The 15,787-nt window shown below is 40.9% G+C and overlaps 3 long non-coding RNA genes across 3 annotated transcripts; 2 read left to right on the top strand and 1 right to left on the bottom strand.

Annotated features, from left to right (window-relative positions):
- Positions 1–2,835: 2,835 nt before the first annotated feature.
- LOC121073997 lies at positions 2,836–7,224 on the top strand. The gene is made up of 3 exons (XR_005822046.1): positions 2,836–2,991; positions 4,584–4,810; positions 6,888–7,224. It is a non-coding gene; the product is annotated as an uncharacterized LOC121073997 (long non-coding RNA).
- Positions 6,792–9,651, bottom strand: LOC121073998. Its single transcript, XR_005822047.1, has 3 exons — positions 9,528–9,651; positions 9,188–9,332; positions 6,792–7,509 (listed from the first exon to the last, which is right to left on the bottom strand). It is a non-coding gene; the product is annotated as an uncharacterized LOC121073998 (long non-coding RNA).
- Positions 9,652–12,899: 3,248 nt separating this feature from the next.
- On the top strand, positions 12,900–15,787 carry LOC121074370. Its single transcript, XR_005822295.1, has 3 exons — positions 12,900–13,014; positions 13,091–13,276; positions 15,690–15,787. It is a non-coding gene; the product is annotated as an uncharacterized LOC121074370 (long non-coding RNA).

Consider the following 15,787-nt stretch of genomic DNA (forward strand, 5'->3'; position numbering starts at 1 on the left):
GTTCTTCTCAGGTTCAGCATATCCTATCTAAAGCTGTGCTATGTACATGCTTTAAGGTATCAAAAATAAAATAATGGCTCACTATGTTGTAGAGAATGGTCACTTCCAAGCCATTCCACAGGGAGACATAGGAGATACATATATGTCCACATCACTTTCTTCTCCTCCAGAATGCCTCATTTTGAAGCAGAGGATCCCATCTGTATTGCCACTGTGCTAACATCATGGTTGTGTTACCTCTTTGCAGGATGTCTGCAGCCTGCAGAACAGCCTCCCAGCAACTGGAAAAATTAGTGATAGAGTGAGTAGATGTTTAACTTATTTTTCATGTGTACAAACATTCTGGGACAGAGAAGGTAGAGATGACATGGAAAATCCTTTCTTTCAAATTTCACAATATAATGTTAATGCCATGTTCCTAGAATACAACTTTGCCTCAAGGGTTGACTGATTAAGAATATGGCAATAATCTTCTCCTTCTTACCTGGGCTGCTTCCCAGGATTAGTGTCCGTAAAAGAGCTTTTTTCCGTTCAGACCCAACGTACCACAGCATGGGATCCCTGCCAGTGAATATGTGCAGATTAAATAAAAATTAAAAAAAAAAAAAAAGCCTTTGGATGGCTTTAGGTAGCCTCAATTTCCCACAACACTTGATATAATAATATCTTAAGGCTGGAACTTTTTGGAGGTATGAAGCTGTTGGCTCTTTCAAGGAAAAATTCACACAACACTCAATAGGACATTTTTAAGGCAGACATGGAAGATGTGCAGATCAAGAGATCAATGTCTTACAGTTGTCCTCTATGGGAAGAACCAGCATTTATTGTTGCTAGATCCTTATTTCACAGTGTCACTAATCCTGATGAGAATTATCTTTTATTAAGCTTTTAACTGGGTGCTAAACACGCTGATGAAGGCACTACATTTTCTTAATAACCAGTATGTTCTAATGCAGCTAAAGATAAGATAAAGTAAAAGTACAACTGCATTTGTCCTTCCTGCAACTGGTGGTAGGTGACAACAGATTTTACATGAACACTTTTGGAGACAAAAATGTGCGGGCCTAAGGAAAGAGGCTATTTTCAAAAAAAATTATCACTAGTCAAGGTATAAAGAGATGTTCTTCTAGGGTGTAAGTCAGAGAAAAGAACTAACCAAGTATGTTTTAAAGCCAACCAGGAAGTAAAGAAATCTGGCTTCAATCTCTGATATCCCCAACAGCACATATACTCATCAATTTGGCTTATGAAAATGAGATGCTCCCCATTTGTGGGTAAAGAGATGACCTGAGAACCCATGTAACACATTAACCAAGATCTAGGTTTCTCTTTTAATGGTATTTTACTTGGGCTGGGGACTCACGCTGCATCAGAGTGCTTCTCCACTGAACCTGAGCAATTACAGAGGTGGCTTAATAGCAGTGCAAAGTAGTTTTGCTTCTTCAGGCTTCTTGGTTTTAAAGTCAGAATGCAGCAGCTACAGGGTTAGCAGCAGTGGGCAGATGTACATGATGCAAATATTGCCATCATAAAATATTGGCCCAGCGTCTTACCTGGTTCAGGATGACTCAGGGATGTCACTGCAATGAAATTGCATTGAAGGAGACAAGGATCCCACAGTTCATTCATCAAACATTTCCACTCACTCTTTGTATTAACGTAGCACTCGTGTCCAGTTTATGGTCAGAGACCAACTTGTGCTTGGCACTTGGCATGACTGTTCGTGCCCCGGAGTTTACACTTATCTGCCAAAACACAGAGAGGGCATAGAAACATGCTCAGCTTTGACAGGACGAGAGAGAGAGAAACAGATCAGAACCGCGTGTAGTTTTAACCATGCCACCCCATTAAATATCTCTCTTTCTTTTTTTTTAAATGGGCAAAGGAGAGTGTTTAAGGAGGAATTTGAGGAACAATTGAGTAACTTTGCTGCTGTTTGCAGAGGACCTTTCTGATTCCCCAGCTGACACCAAGCCCAAGGGGCTCAGCAGCCAGGTTCCACCAGTGGAGATCTGCACGTTTTTGAGTCCACCTGGAAGCAGTTGAGGCAGCAGAGCCAGCTGCCAAACACGGGTGGCTGCACTGCTGTCCAGGCAGCGGGTCTGACACTGTGGGAGGTGAATGCCACCTTCCAAGTCTGATTGGGAGCAAAGTGTTAGTGCACACCAGCTGATAGGGCTGGCACAGCTTTTCAGGTTGGATTTACACTAGTATTGGGTAAATCCCCAGAGGCTGTGGATGCCAATAAGCAACTAAAAGTTCTAGTGCTCATCAGAGTCATGTTATCCCAATGATCCATGTCTATTGGTTCAGGAAAATGGAGGCTAGAAATGTCTTGAGAATAGGATTTCTCCACAGAGCCCTGTAATTCTGCTTCCAGTACCCTGGGGCAGTGGCAAGAACTGAGGTGGATAAAAATGGGAAATATTATTTGCAGGGGGAGAAATTTCTGTAACCACATAAGCTTTGCATAGTGTGTCATTCTTGACTTTGAACCTGCAAAACATTTGTCTGACATTGGCCTTGGTTCTGGTTTGTATCTTGGACTGAGATATGTGTCAGTGATTTTTTCCCAGTCTAGTTCTGGCAGAAATAACAAGCCCTAAGGATTGTCCAGTATGCTTCAGTGAAGCAAACAGCATTACCAAAGTAACACTCATTGCACTGGACCATATGTACATGTAAGGCTGTCTTTTTATTTTTCATTCCATGTTCAGACAGTGTCACAGTGTTCTTGATACAAATGATTTCATTGAGTTAATAGTTGATTGTATACCACAGAAGTTTGCAGTAGCCTTGGAGGTCATTTTTAATAGTATTGTTTTGCAGACTCCAGCCAGTGCCTTCAACATCCACAGCTATCCATGTGCTTTCAGCTGTACCACAATACCTTTTGTGCTCTATATAGTCGCATAGCCTGCTAAGTGGAGAAGCTTCAGGGGGGAGTGCCCACACAGCCCAGCTGAATGCAGAAAGTGTGGAGGCAGGACGGTGGGTACCTTCATGTTGCTTTGTGCCACTGGAGTCAGTGAAGCTTTCACATATTGTATTTAGGCTTTTTTCTTTCTTCTAACACCCAGACAAAGCAAGCAGGAACTAACAACTCTCCCACAATCAATCTTCATTATCTGTCTATATAGGCAAAGAGGTGAACCCACTTTGTCCCGAGGCCTACATGTTCAAAATGAGATGGTTAATCTAATAAATCCACTCCTTGGTAGCTTGTTGCTAATACTTACTGTTTTTTCATATATTTCCTGAATTAAACTCCATCTGGAACTTAACAGTACATATTGGGGAGACATGGAAAGGAAATTTCTGTAAGATGGAAAATTTTGCTTATAATTGATATAAAAATAGGTTGGTTATAACTGTGTTTAGTGACTCATGCAAAAGAGTCTTGAAGAGTCAGTTAGACATGCACAAACTAACGAACTGCAAAAAAAGGCTTTCCCTCCATTAAATGTCTCTCTGTAATCATCAATATCCTTAAAAAGTGTAATGATTTCTTATCAGTGCTTGAATGAACCATAAAACTACCTATTGAAATATTGACATTTCCACAATTTTGAACACAAGAATGTTTTCACTTCTATATAGAAGCTGATGGGCCATTTTCTTGCAGCATATTTTATTCCTTCTGGAGAACATACTGTATAATGCAAATAAGTACTCACTTAGTAGCTTGCATTTTTTCCCCTACCAGATTGTGCCAGGTTCCTTTATTTCATATGCTTTAGCTCTTGAATTAAGGCTTAATCAAGGCATTCTCTGTGTGGGGTGTTTTGTATGAATAATAGAGATCTTGGTCTTTGAAATTGAAAGCAGACACATTTCACACATGGTTTGTGTTCGGATTTGTGGGGATGGCTTATCAACATCAGATCTAAGGGATGACCTTCATCTGGGGTAAATCATGGTAGCTCAGTTAATATCAGTGGACCGCGCTGATTACATAGCCAAAGTTCTGGCCCCTGCAACACCCAATATCACAAAAGAAGCTATCGTAAAAATAGACTGGGTCATGGATAAAAACTGCAGTATGTATGTTTTGCTGAACTTTCTTATTCTGTGGTGGATTATAAGCAGAGTTTATTCTAGAACAAATATCTACAGCTAACTGCAGAAAACTCAGGGGAACAAGTTTTCCATCACAAAATGCATTTCCATCACATCTGAAACTCTGCAGAATGCCAGGCTGACTTAGCCAAAATCCCATGTCAGACAGATAGAAATATGGTGCTGGTAGAAATTCACAATTTTTCAGGCAGATTAGTATTTGTGGAATAGAGAATTTCAATTTTTGCTTTTGAAAATACTTGTGTGTGTGATTTGTTTAATGCTGCACTGTATTCTGGTTGACAAGACAATTTAAAAATATAAAATGTCAAAAGAAAGCATTTGAATTGATGTGACACTTTTTTTTCCAAAAAAATTTACTTTCATTTTGAAAGAAAAGTAGATTTTGAAGACTTCAAATCTTCTCTGCATTATTTTTCCCTATCTGGTCTGCTCTGTTAATGACATCAAATTGGCTCCCTGTTTGTGTTTTTGCTTGTTTGTTTGTTTGTTTGTTTTTAAAGAAAGAAAGCGTAAGGAACTGATCCCCAGTGAACAAAAATCCCTAATTATAGATGAAAAGGAAGTGATGGTCCAGGCAAAGAGCCGTGGATCTGTGGTGGCTCTCTGTGTGAGACAGGAAACCAGGAATTGCCTGCTGCCCTTGTCCCATGTTCCTCCCCTGTGCTGTCGTCTATGAGCCTTTGGAAGATACCGCTGTAGCTTTCTGCAGAGCCATCTTGTAAATTGAGTAAGTGAAATGACTGAATTAAAAATAATATACATATAATAATAATGATACATACCATATATATTTTATATATATATATATATATATATATCTTAGCAAAGACCGCATGGTATCTCACCTTACTCCACAGCAAGTCCCATAGGGCTGAAGTAAAGATTCTGATGTTGCTAGCTTTGCTGTGCTTACCCTAGTATTGAAAAGATTTAGAAAGAAAAAAGCTGGTGCATACACCTGTGTTTCTTATCCCAGTCTGGACTGAGGAAGTCTGCCAGTTACATAGAATACTTATTTAATTGCAGACATACCTTTATCTCTGTCCTGCCTATAACTACATGACAGGAAAATGCAAATCCTTCAGTATGCTACAATTTAACAGCAGGACTCGCTGAAGCCTTACAATATTTATTAGGTCTTTTATTTATTGTCAGTTGCTACTGTTTAAATATGGCACGGACACACGCCAACACCAACACTGTATTTTACTTATAACAATAGGTGTGGATCACTTTCCTAAACTAGTAAAAAGGATTTTAAAAGGTGCCTGTCAGCTGCAAAGCTTTTTATTATCCAGTGTCAGCCACTGGAAATTATGTACAAACTAAAGTCAATGGAACAGAAGTTAATTATCCAGTACGGCTATTGTTATTATGTAGAGGAGCCAGCTCTTATTGATTAATGAGTCAGTGCCATGTTTGCTCACAGGAATATTAATATCTTGTGCACAAGAGAAGTCATTAAAATGAGCAAGGAAGACCTTGACTTTAAACTTAAAGTGCACATTGCTCTAGTTATCTGAATGATTTTGTCAGGTATAGCATCATAGCTATAAATTATTGAAACAAGTAGTTATTGTAAAGATAGTTCACATAACCTGTTTTAAATTAAACAAGTCGATACACTTTTCCCATTATGTTCTGCATGGTTACAATTAGGAGACTTTAGCTGCGCAGAAAAAGAGGTAGAAGATGTGATAAGACTGGTGCATGAGCCTTTACCTCACCTAGCCCCCCACAGCTTGAGAGCACTCAGAGTAATACTGTGTCCTTGCTGAGCTGATGGAGCGTGGGGATGTAGTAGACAAACTCAGGGTGGGTCAGGAAAGATCTTTGTAAAACTGACCACATAGAATCATAAATGTCTGGATGTGGCTGACCCAGACAGCCTTGCAGGATAAAAGATTTCATCAGGAGGACACAAGGGTGAGAGCAGGAATGTTTTTTCAGCCATTTGGAGTCTCAGCCAAATGCTGACAGAATTCCAGGTACGGAACCAGTGCTTCTTTTGGCCAAGAGGAGACCAGTGCAACAAAGCCCCTGGATGTCGGCAGTGGAAAGGTGATAACATCTCAAAGTAGAAATTGCAGAAATCTTCTATAATAGAACCTGAATCCGGAATTTGTTTTCCTTCTGTTCTAGACCACGCTGATGTGGAGAACTAGCAGTTCATCCTGAGTCTCAGGTGCTGTAGGACGTGTGAGCACGTGTGTTTGTACACAGCACCCAGGAGAACCCCACCAGAGCACTGCAGCAGTGCAGGCTGGGCTGGAACCCAGTTCACTAAATAACATGGTTGTTGCAAGGAGCATATTCTGCTCTTAATTAGTCCATCGCACCTTGTTGACAATGATTTCTTTTAGTATTTCTCTGGCTGTTGTTGAGGTGCCATCCAAAGAACTGCAAAACAATTGTTTCAATGCCAGTCACAATGCCATAAAAAATGACAGCTTCTCAGAGGACACCTTTAATGTTCTTGAACTGCATTACAGATATGATTTCGATAATACAATGAATAAACATTTGGGTCAAATTTAGTCTATTTCTAGCTCATTTAGTTGTAGGTGTTTTTTTTTTTCCCCACAGTAATAACTTGCAGGGAGAAAAAGAATTCAAGCCAGATCTAATGATTTCAATTAAGTATCTTATTTCTCCTTTAAAAAAAAAAATCCATTCAATTTGCACTGAAATGTTTTAAGGTTAATAGATTACCTCTGAACCCCAAGGAAATCAGGCTTCCTGTGCCTGCCTGTCATTTACTGGAGTGGTTACTTATCTGTCAATATTTCTTCCTTTTTTTCAAGTCCCAGGCCTACTTGATCTTGTCCATTTGGCACTGCTGGAGGAATAACAAGTTTCTTCCCGTCATGCACCATTCTGGGATACATCATGACAGAGAAATCTCAAAGCCCAGGTCAATTATAACAGAAGATGTGTAGCACCTCTGCCCCCACAGCGTCTTCTGGGGAGCTACTTGGCAAAATGATATAAAACTATTTCCGAAGACTTCCCATGATCTGGCGCTGCTTAGAACTAAGTCACCGGCAAAATGTAAGGAAATATGCACATGCACCACTGCTCACCTTCCTGCTTGTTTACTAGAGTCCACTGCTGTAACATGTGTGGGGAGGGGGCCAGGGCTGGCAGATTTCTCACAGTACGGTAATTACATTTTAATTAAAATTCATTGAATGCAGATGGATTCTTTCTGTATTTTCTCCCACTGATGATTTTAATATTCCCTTGTCAGGTATTATGAGGCAATAGCTGACAGTGAGTTACATGAAGTAATCCTGTAGCTGGTGGTGACTTACATAAAGTAACCAACTTAGCCATTTGTCTTAGGTAAAATATGATCTCCGTCCTCACTTCTTGCCATGGAGTCTGTCACTGGCTCATTGATGTAGTGTTTGTTTACTCTCATTCCTGCAGGAGGAAAAATCATAGTTCATGTATCAAATTACTGTAACTGACTGGAGCACTTTTATTTAAAATAATGTACAGTGATATATTTTTACAGTGTCATTGATCGATTTTCAGGACTTCTAATTTTTACAAGTATATAATCTGAATATCGTTTATCTGAGCATGCAGCTGTGAAAACTACAGTAATATCTGATCTCATTATAAAAATCAGCGCTTAAGAATAGAATAGAGTAACTAAACCTGAAACTGACTTGATATTTGCAGTATTTTGATAGAAATAAGAAAGAATTTCAGTTTTTTCTTTTTGCTGCAGGCCCTCTAAACACAATCTGACATGCGATGTATTTTTGAAGTCAAAGTTAATAATTCTCTTTACATAAAAAATAAATACTCCCTATTGAATACATGCTCTAAAATTAGAATTGCATATTTCTAAGTAATATACCTAAGGAAAGTGATTTATTCTAATGCAATAATGGCATAGATTTACAAAGCTTGAGTGATACAATGTTTCTCATTATGGTTGTAAAATATTTGTTGCCACTGTGGGATTTTCTAGATCATTATTTTAAAAAAGGAAAAACCCACTTTGACAGATGAACTGGGGCCATTCTGAGCAAATCACAGATACTTCATATAACAAGGCCTCCAAAGAGGGGAGCACAGACTTATTACTATGGCAACCCAGATCAAAACACTATTTTAGTGGAGAGTTTCCAGTTTTACAATGCAATGATGATTGTTTATAGTACCATTGAAACCAGATTCAGCAAAGGTTCAAGAAATGAGCTGACAAGAGGAAAATCATTATAGATAAACTGGGGATACTTGAATGACATATTGTGGAATCTGTTATTATTTGATCAAATGATGAAATTGTTACACAAAGATGGATAAATAATTGTAGATGATACAGTCTGATGGACCATATTTTGTTAGTTGTGTTATGTTGTGTATACGGAAGATAATTATTGGTTCAGAGTTGCAAAATGCAAAAGTAGTTTTAAGAGTAGAAATTCCTTATTTTTGAAAAATCCCTGTCTTTTAATTCTCCCTACTAACTTATGAGAAGATTTAAATTTTACAAGTATTTTCCTTCCCAAATCATTTATTAATACCTACATAATAACAAACATCATCTACACCTCACACTTAGATGGCAGCTCTGGTGGGGTGCTTTTTTCTGAAAGCGCATCCAGCACATGGGCTGGATGATGCATGTTTAATGCCACAGTAATTTCATTATCAGCTAATCACTACTTCAAGACTGTTTATCCTACAGCAATGAACCTCTTCAAACCTCTCTCAAATGCATGGTGGCAGGACAAGGTGATTCTCTTGTGGCGATAGCCTAGGAGCAGCTCTGGGCTCCCTCCAGCCAGTTTCTGCCTTGTATCTATCTGCTGGTCCAGGGAGTGAGCTGTTTATTAACCTCCTTCCTTGCTCTAACAGTCCTACTGGCTTCAGCGTAGGAGCCACGGGAGTCTGGGGACACAGATGCGTTTTCTGTTCAGGATTATTTCTCATGACAAAAGTCATGGATGAAGTTACTGGTTCTGGCTTCCATGCCATTCTTCACCTCAAGATTTTGAGCAAATCATGACCATTCCCCTTCAGCTTCGTGCTGCCCCACTCCTCCTCAACTTTATCTCATTAATGCTTAAAAACCTGAGCTCACCTGTCCGTGTAACCAAGGGCAATGTGATTAAAGCTTCTGTTCCCACAGCATGAACAAGGAAAGCTCCTGGTGACTTCTCTAGAGCCTGTAGAAGGAAGCCTCTATACAGGTAGAGACAGAAAAATTGCCTGGCTGAAAAGCAAAGCTGGAAAGAAGAAAGGTAGATGAAGACTGACCCCAGCAAATTTCCTATCAGATAAAAAGTCTGATCATGCCTGAGCACACACCAAGCACAGGTCTGCAAGAAGAAGCTTGCTTTGAAGTTTCTATTGGTGGGACTGGCTGATGGGGCAGCTCTGAGAGCAGCAGGGCCCCAGGATCACCTGGAACATGGACTTACCTCTCCACCTCCAGAACAGTTTTGTCTGTGCAGCCCTCAAGGTGAAAGTGTCTGTAACTTAGGCTGTTTTTATGCCCTAAAACAAATGAGAGATTTACTTACAGAAGCCTTTGAATATTGGAAAGAAAGTATAGAGTGGATGAAATGTTTTCAGAAGGATGATTTACTATGTAGTTTGTATATTATTGTGGATGGAGAGAATTTGGCTCCTTGTGGAAGTTTGAAGCAAGATTTTGCCTTACATTTGGTATTTCAGATGATGCAGGGAAAGCATTTTCTGGTGTAGTCATACTTGGACCAGAATACAAAACACATCCTTTAGTAAACTGTGAAGATTTAACTTGCTCAAATGACACTTACCCAGCAAATCATTTTGAACTTGGAAGCATTAGAGAGGTCACATTTTTACACAGCTGATCTGCTGCTGAACAATCTCATTTTAGAATACCTGGGCTTTTTTTAACACCAGATATAATGCCTCATCCATGAATTACGTTTTCCTGAGTTTATTATGACCGTTTCAAGGAAAATTAAGCCACTCCATTAACATCTGAGACAGGAGCACCCTTCAAAAATCCAATCCAGTAGAGCAGTTGAAGGTATTTATTGCTCTTCCCTAATGCGCTTGTATTTCCTCTGTCTTGCAAGGACTATTCAGACATCACCATACAAGTAACATTGCTCCTTGTCTCAGCTCCTAAGAAATGGCACTGGCACATACTTAATCATGCAGCAATTATAACCTAAAAGACTTCCCAGAGTACAGATTGAGTCCCCATATGAGGAAGCTGCACGTGTTTTCCACTGACTCCTGTGTGGCCATACACTGTTGCCTTTTCCATCTAGCCTTGCAAACATCTGTCTTCAGCCAAGGAACAGCAGCAAAGATGTCAGCATCTGTTCTGTTCAGCTAAGTATAGCACTGATGTTAAAGTTTTCCAAGATCATTGGTGTCCTACATTATTAATCAAGTGCCTCAGAAATAATTCTCCTGCTGACAGACTATTTATAAAGTCAGTCTCCTATCTTCAGAGTATGGTCAGTGCCCGGCCATATAGCATGGAGTGTGGATGAAGGCTACTGGGCTGAAATTCAACTGATGAGGACTTCGCTGGTCACTTGGAGGTCATAAGAAGCAGCTGACAGAATTGCCAAGGTAACCACAGGTCCCTCATTGCCCCTTGTTTTTGTCACAGTTACATTTATTCTGGAATGTTCTCCTTCCCCGTGAGTCTCCAGGAGTTCATGTAACAATAATGGCAAAGAACATTTATTCCTTTTATTCATCCTTGCTTGCCAGTATGTACATCTGGTTATCCAGCTTAGCTGGTTGTCCTGTGTTTTGGGTTATTGCTGTGGGGCCAATGGTAGGCAACATCTGAAGGTTGTGGTCACCTGCTCCTCAACACTCCCTCTGTGAGTGCTTCCTACAGCTCTGCTCTACGGTGATTATAGGTTACACTGAGGCTAGGGGTAGCAGAGAGATGGTTTCTCTCTTCCTGTGAGATCTCCTAATGGCTGAGATGTCTGAGACAGTGAGGGTACCAGTCGTCTCATTTGATGGAGTGGTATACACCAGTAGAGTCTTTTTTTACATACAGCCCTGCTGTCTGACACTCCCATTCTCTTGGTCATCAAATCTTCCTGTCTAATCACTGTCTGAGGCCTCTGTGGGACAGTGAAAATTACCTGACCATGATTTTTTCCAAGTCAATTTAAACAATCTGAAAATACAAGGTTGGATCATCATTTTAATATTAGATAGATACAGCCTTCAAGAAAAAAAAATCATCCAGCATCAGAGTGATGGCCATTGTATAAGACCTTTCCTCGGCTGGCCAAAGAAAGCAATATTATCTGGCTGTAAAATACGAGAGAAACTGAACAACCCTCTAGCTCAGAAATTTCTCTGTTCTCCTCTTGGTGACTTTCTTCATCTTCATCTCTCAACACCAACTTGTAGCAGCAAGAATGTCTTTAGTATTTTATCTTCAGCCCAAGGTCTTCAGAGTAAGACCTTTGTTTAACAGCAGCTCCCAGATACAAAATAACTCATAAATTTGAAATGCAAAACAGCTTTTAAATTTCAGGGAGCTGCCAAGTGAAAAGGCTTCTGTGAGGTGCAAGGGTGGCTCTGGGGAAGATTGCCTCCAAAGAAGAGCAGCACAGAGCCAGGCTTGTGTGGGTTTCTGCTCTCTGTCACTCACATGTATGTTAAGAAATAATTGCCTAGCCTGATCATCTCCATGCTTAGACGTCAGCACAGCTTTAGTCCTACCTAGCTCCCCTGCCACAGGGTAAATCCTCTCCATCTATCTCATCTATCAGCTTTGTGTAAGTGCTCCCTGTAACTGTTTTTATCAACAAGCACTGTCAGGTTGAAAAGTAGATGACTTCCCCAAGCGATCTGAAGCATTCAGTGCCACAGCAACATGTTTAATGCTGGATAACCATCCACCTTTCCCAAGTGAATTTTTAATGGCTAGGGCTGCCTTCCATAGTGCACCAACCAGAAGGAGCTGTGATTAAGCCCCACACTCTGTGATTTCCATCCAAAATTTTCTGCTCAGCAGTGACAAAATCTTATGTAGTTTTCACTAAACTCCCCTCTAATTTTCCACTGGCTTTTAGTATGTGCAGATGATTCAGAATAAAGCCCCTTGTCACAGTAATATGTATTCTAGCATAGCACAGAGGAGCTGTTTCACCATGTAAAAGCCATATTGCCAAGCTGTATTATGCTTTATCTGCCACCATGCCAAGAAACATTTAAGAAGGAAGGAAAACAAGGAAAGAGCATGTGTTGCCAGCCATTCAGTATAGGCCATTTACTATTAAACTGTGGAAAGGTGTCGGAGTTTAAATGCACCCTGGTTTTCTTCTGCTACTAGTAGCAAAAAGCTGAAAGGTTTTGCACTGTTGACCTACTGTTCAATGCAGCTAATTTGGACCTGGACAATCTCACTAGGTCTTAGTGGTTCGCTGGTCTTCTCAGAGCCTCAAGGGTTTTATTTTGTTTGTTTGTTTTCAAAAGGTTTATACCACCCTCAGAAACTGAGGTTTTGGCTTGAGTGACTGGTTTCAGTTTCTGTGAGGATGGATTGCCCAGCCTTCAGGGCCTGGCCCAGACCTCCTGAGTCCACAATCAGTGTTGTCTGGGTGAGTGGGTACAAGGCTCAGTCCATGCAAAACCTCCAAGGTGCAAGTGTCTTGCCATTGTAACGCCTTCATCAACCTGCCAGCCCAAAGCCCTGGAGTTCCTTCTGGTGCTCCCCAAGCAACAAATGGTGCGTCTGAACACAGCTGACTCTCACTGATGGAGAAATGCTGGAAAATAAGAGTAGACTAGTTGTTCCCTTTTGGGGGATACCCATTCATAGGACTGTGTCACCCTTCACATCTGCTTGCTGCCACAGGGGCTGTTTGTGCCATTCCCAGGAAGCACTAGTTCAGCGATGGCCACGGAACAGGGACAGGTCCTCTCTAGGTAAGTGGGCAAACCAGCTGGCTGCAGTGTCCATGATCCTGGCATCGGGTAAAACAAATCTTGGCTTCCTCCCTAGAAAGTGGAGTGGCTTCAGCAGGAGAGATCAGGCACATCCTCAGCACAGCCCTGCTCCAGACAGCCAGTGGTCTGCAGGAGGACAGAGGGCTGCCTTTGAGTTCCCAGCTGCAGAGAAGGGGAGAGACCCACAGGTCCTGCCTTTCAGCAAGAAGATCTGGTACCAAGCTCCACCAAATAAGTCTTAGTAAGTATCTGTATGTTTAAGCCGTGACATTACGGGTATTTTTAGTTTGTACAACTCCATGCTTTTATTGTTTTAATTGTTTAATTTCTATATGGTTGCTTTGGGCTGTTGCTGGAGTACTGGCACGTGCTGTTACAGTGTGCTTTTGGAGGAAAAATTCAGATCATGGATTCAGAATAGTGAAAGAGTAGCTCATGAAGAGCACCTCTGCTAGGCTTTGCCTTACTGAAACATGGAGCTATGTGCTTTGCTTCAAAATGTCCCAGAGTCTGATTTAAGTACCATGCTAAAACCCAGAGTGACAAATGATTATTGCAAAAATGAGGTTGATGAGTGTTGTGTAACAGCTTTGTTATAATGTGATCTACTGTGATCAGGTGTGTTATCCTGTCACTTTAGCATGTGTCATTGTAATGCAGTTTTAATCCAGGGCACAAGGGGATAGAGGTGCCCTTGACTTAGAGTTTGTTTCCACGTATGAAGCTTGAGCTACAGGGAGGAAAAACAGAGCTAGAAAAGGTATTGTACTATGAAAGACCCCACTAGGACTTCATAGAACTTAAAATGTGGGTGAACAGTGCTAAGTGTGGCAACACAGCTACCCTGGACCTCTACAGAGGCTTTGTTGGGGATCAGGGAGAATAAGACTTCTCTTAACGACATGAGCTATGAAGGCTGATGGTGAGGCTGATGCTCTCCCTTCCCATTTCCCTTGTACAGACACTTCCAGCAATGGATTTGACTGATCCGTCCTTTCTCTTTAAGCATTTTGAAAAGATCGTTTCAAAGCAGAAACAAAAGACACAAATAGATGCAATCAGCAGGTCCATCCCTCTTTCACCATCCCCTCCCCCACCCCAAATGGTGCTGTCTCACTGACCCTGACAATCATTTTATTGGACCACTCTCGACTGGTCTCAGTCTCCCCACCTGGTGCTCCAGTGCTAATTGGTACAATTAGCCTCTCCCTCTCTGGGCTAATTGCTAATGACTGTCTCACTGTTCTCCTGGGGACCAGAAGAAACATGCAAAAGGAGGAGGGCTGCAACCATAGACACACCAAGGAAACCTGGAGCTAGGACAGTTTGTTTTGCTGTTCTCATTCCTCTCACGTTCACTCCCACAAAGCACATAACTTTTTCTCTGAACAACATACAGCATTTCTCTGGATCATGCTACCAATAAAACAGCAGGGCTGTTCAGCACCAGGGAGCTGGCTGTAGGATCTGTAGGGCCCATTGTGGCATTTCAGCACTTGGGCTGCTAATATGCACAAGGTAAAACTCCTTAGCTCTCTGCCCAGAGTCTTTGTAAGACATGTATTATGCAAACACCTGTCTGAAGAATATTGCTGAAAGCTGTTCAGAGGTTTCCAGTAGAAAAAAAAGTTAATATCCAGATTGTTTAAAAGGAGCTGAGAACAAAAGCCCTATTGGCTCTTCAAAAGAATAGTGGTCTCTATAAAAACAAAACTGAAAAAAAAAAATACCAAAACCATGCTCTTGGACGTGCTGCATATTTAATATTAACACAAATGTTTGTTTGTGACTACATTTGAAATGGCTTCAGATGACAGGTTGTCCTGAGCAGATAGAGTGCCTTGGAATAGGATTAGGATTAGAGTTAGAGAACAGGATTATAAAAGAAAATATTGAAACTCACTTTTCATCCAGGGACATGACAGTATTTAATAGTACCATTGCTTTTTTTTGAATATGGGATTTAAGTGTATAAATTACACTGCTACTCATAAAACATCGTCTCATCTCCTGACATGAGTATAACCAGTGTCACAGTCCACATTTTAAAGACAGCTCTGTGGCCAAACTCTTGGGAAAGAAGAGGAGTAGATAACAATCATCTTCCTAGGGCAAATCATGTGTTAGCTAACCCAGCTGAAATTAGTAGATGAGGACTGAGGGGGGTTGCTCAGGGATACAACTTTCCAAATACACAGATCCAGATGAGGGCCAGGGAGCTTTCCTCAGTGTGCGTATAGCTCTTGCTATGTTGACAAGTAAACCCAGCTGAGCAGAAGAACAGGGTCAGCTCAGTGGAAGATGAAGCTAAACCCGAGTGGCATCAGAGCCAGTGTCATATACTCAAAGAGCTTCACCTGCATGGAAATGATTTTGTGTTGTTTAACCTACAGTAAACATCCTACCCCAAAGCTTAGTCAGGGAAAAGGAGGAGTAGAGAGGGAGATCCAGATAGTTTGAACTTGTCAACCTGGAGATCAAACCTCTGTAGACAAGCCCACGCAGGACCGTAAAGTGGTGTTTTGTTATTGTGTAGACATTCCATGTATCTACACATATACACTCTGTGTATCACAGACATTCAGTTCAGAAACAGTGGGTTTGTTGTTTAAGTTCTCATAAAGTACTGCTGAATGTAAACTCTTTTTGTTCAGGTAAGAAAAGCTACGGGAGTTAGAAAAGAGACCTCCATGAAGATGATTTCATGGACCAACCTGGAAAGAGAATACTTGTGGATGAGAGCAGCATGAAG

Source organism: Cygnus olor, chromosome 8 (genome assembly GCF_009769625.2).
Source record: "Cygnus olor isolate bCygOlo1 chromosome 8, bCygOlo1.pri.v2, whole genome shotgun sequence".
Classification (NCBI taxonomy): Eukaryota; Metazoa; Chordata; class Aves; order Anseriformes; family Anatidae; genus Cygnus; species Cygnus olor.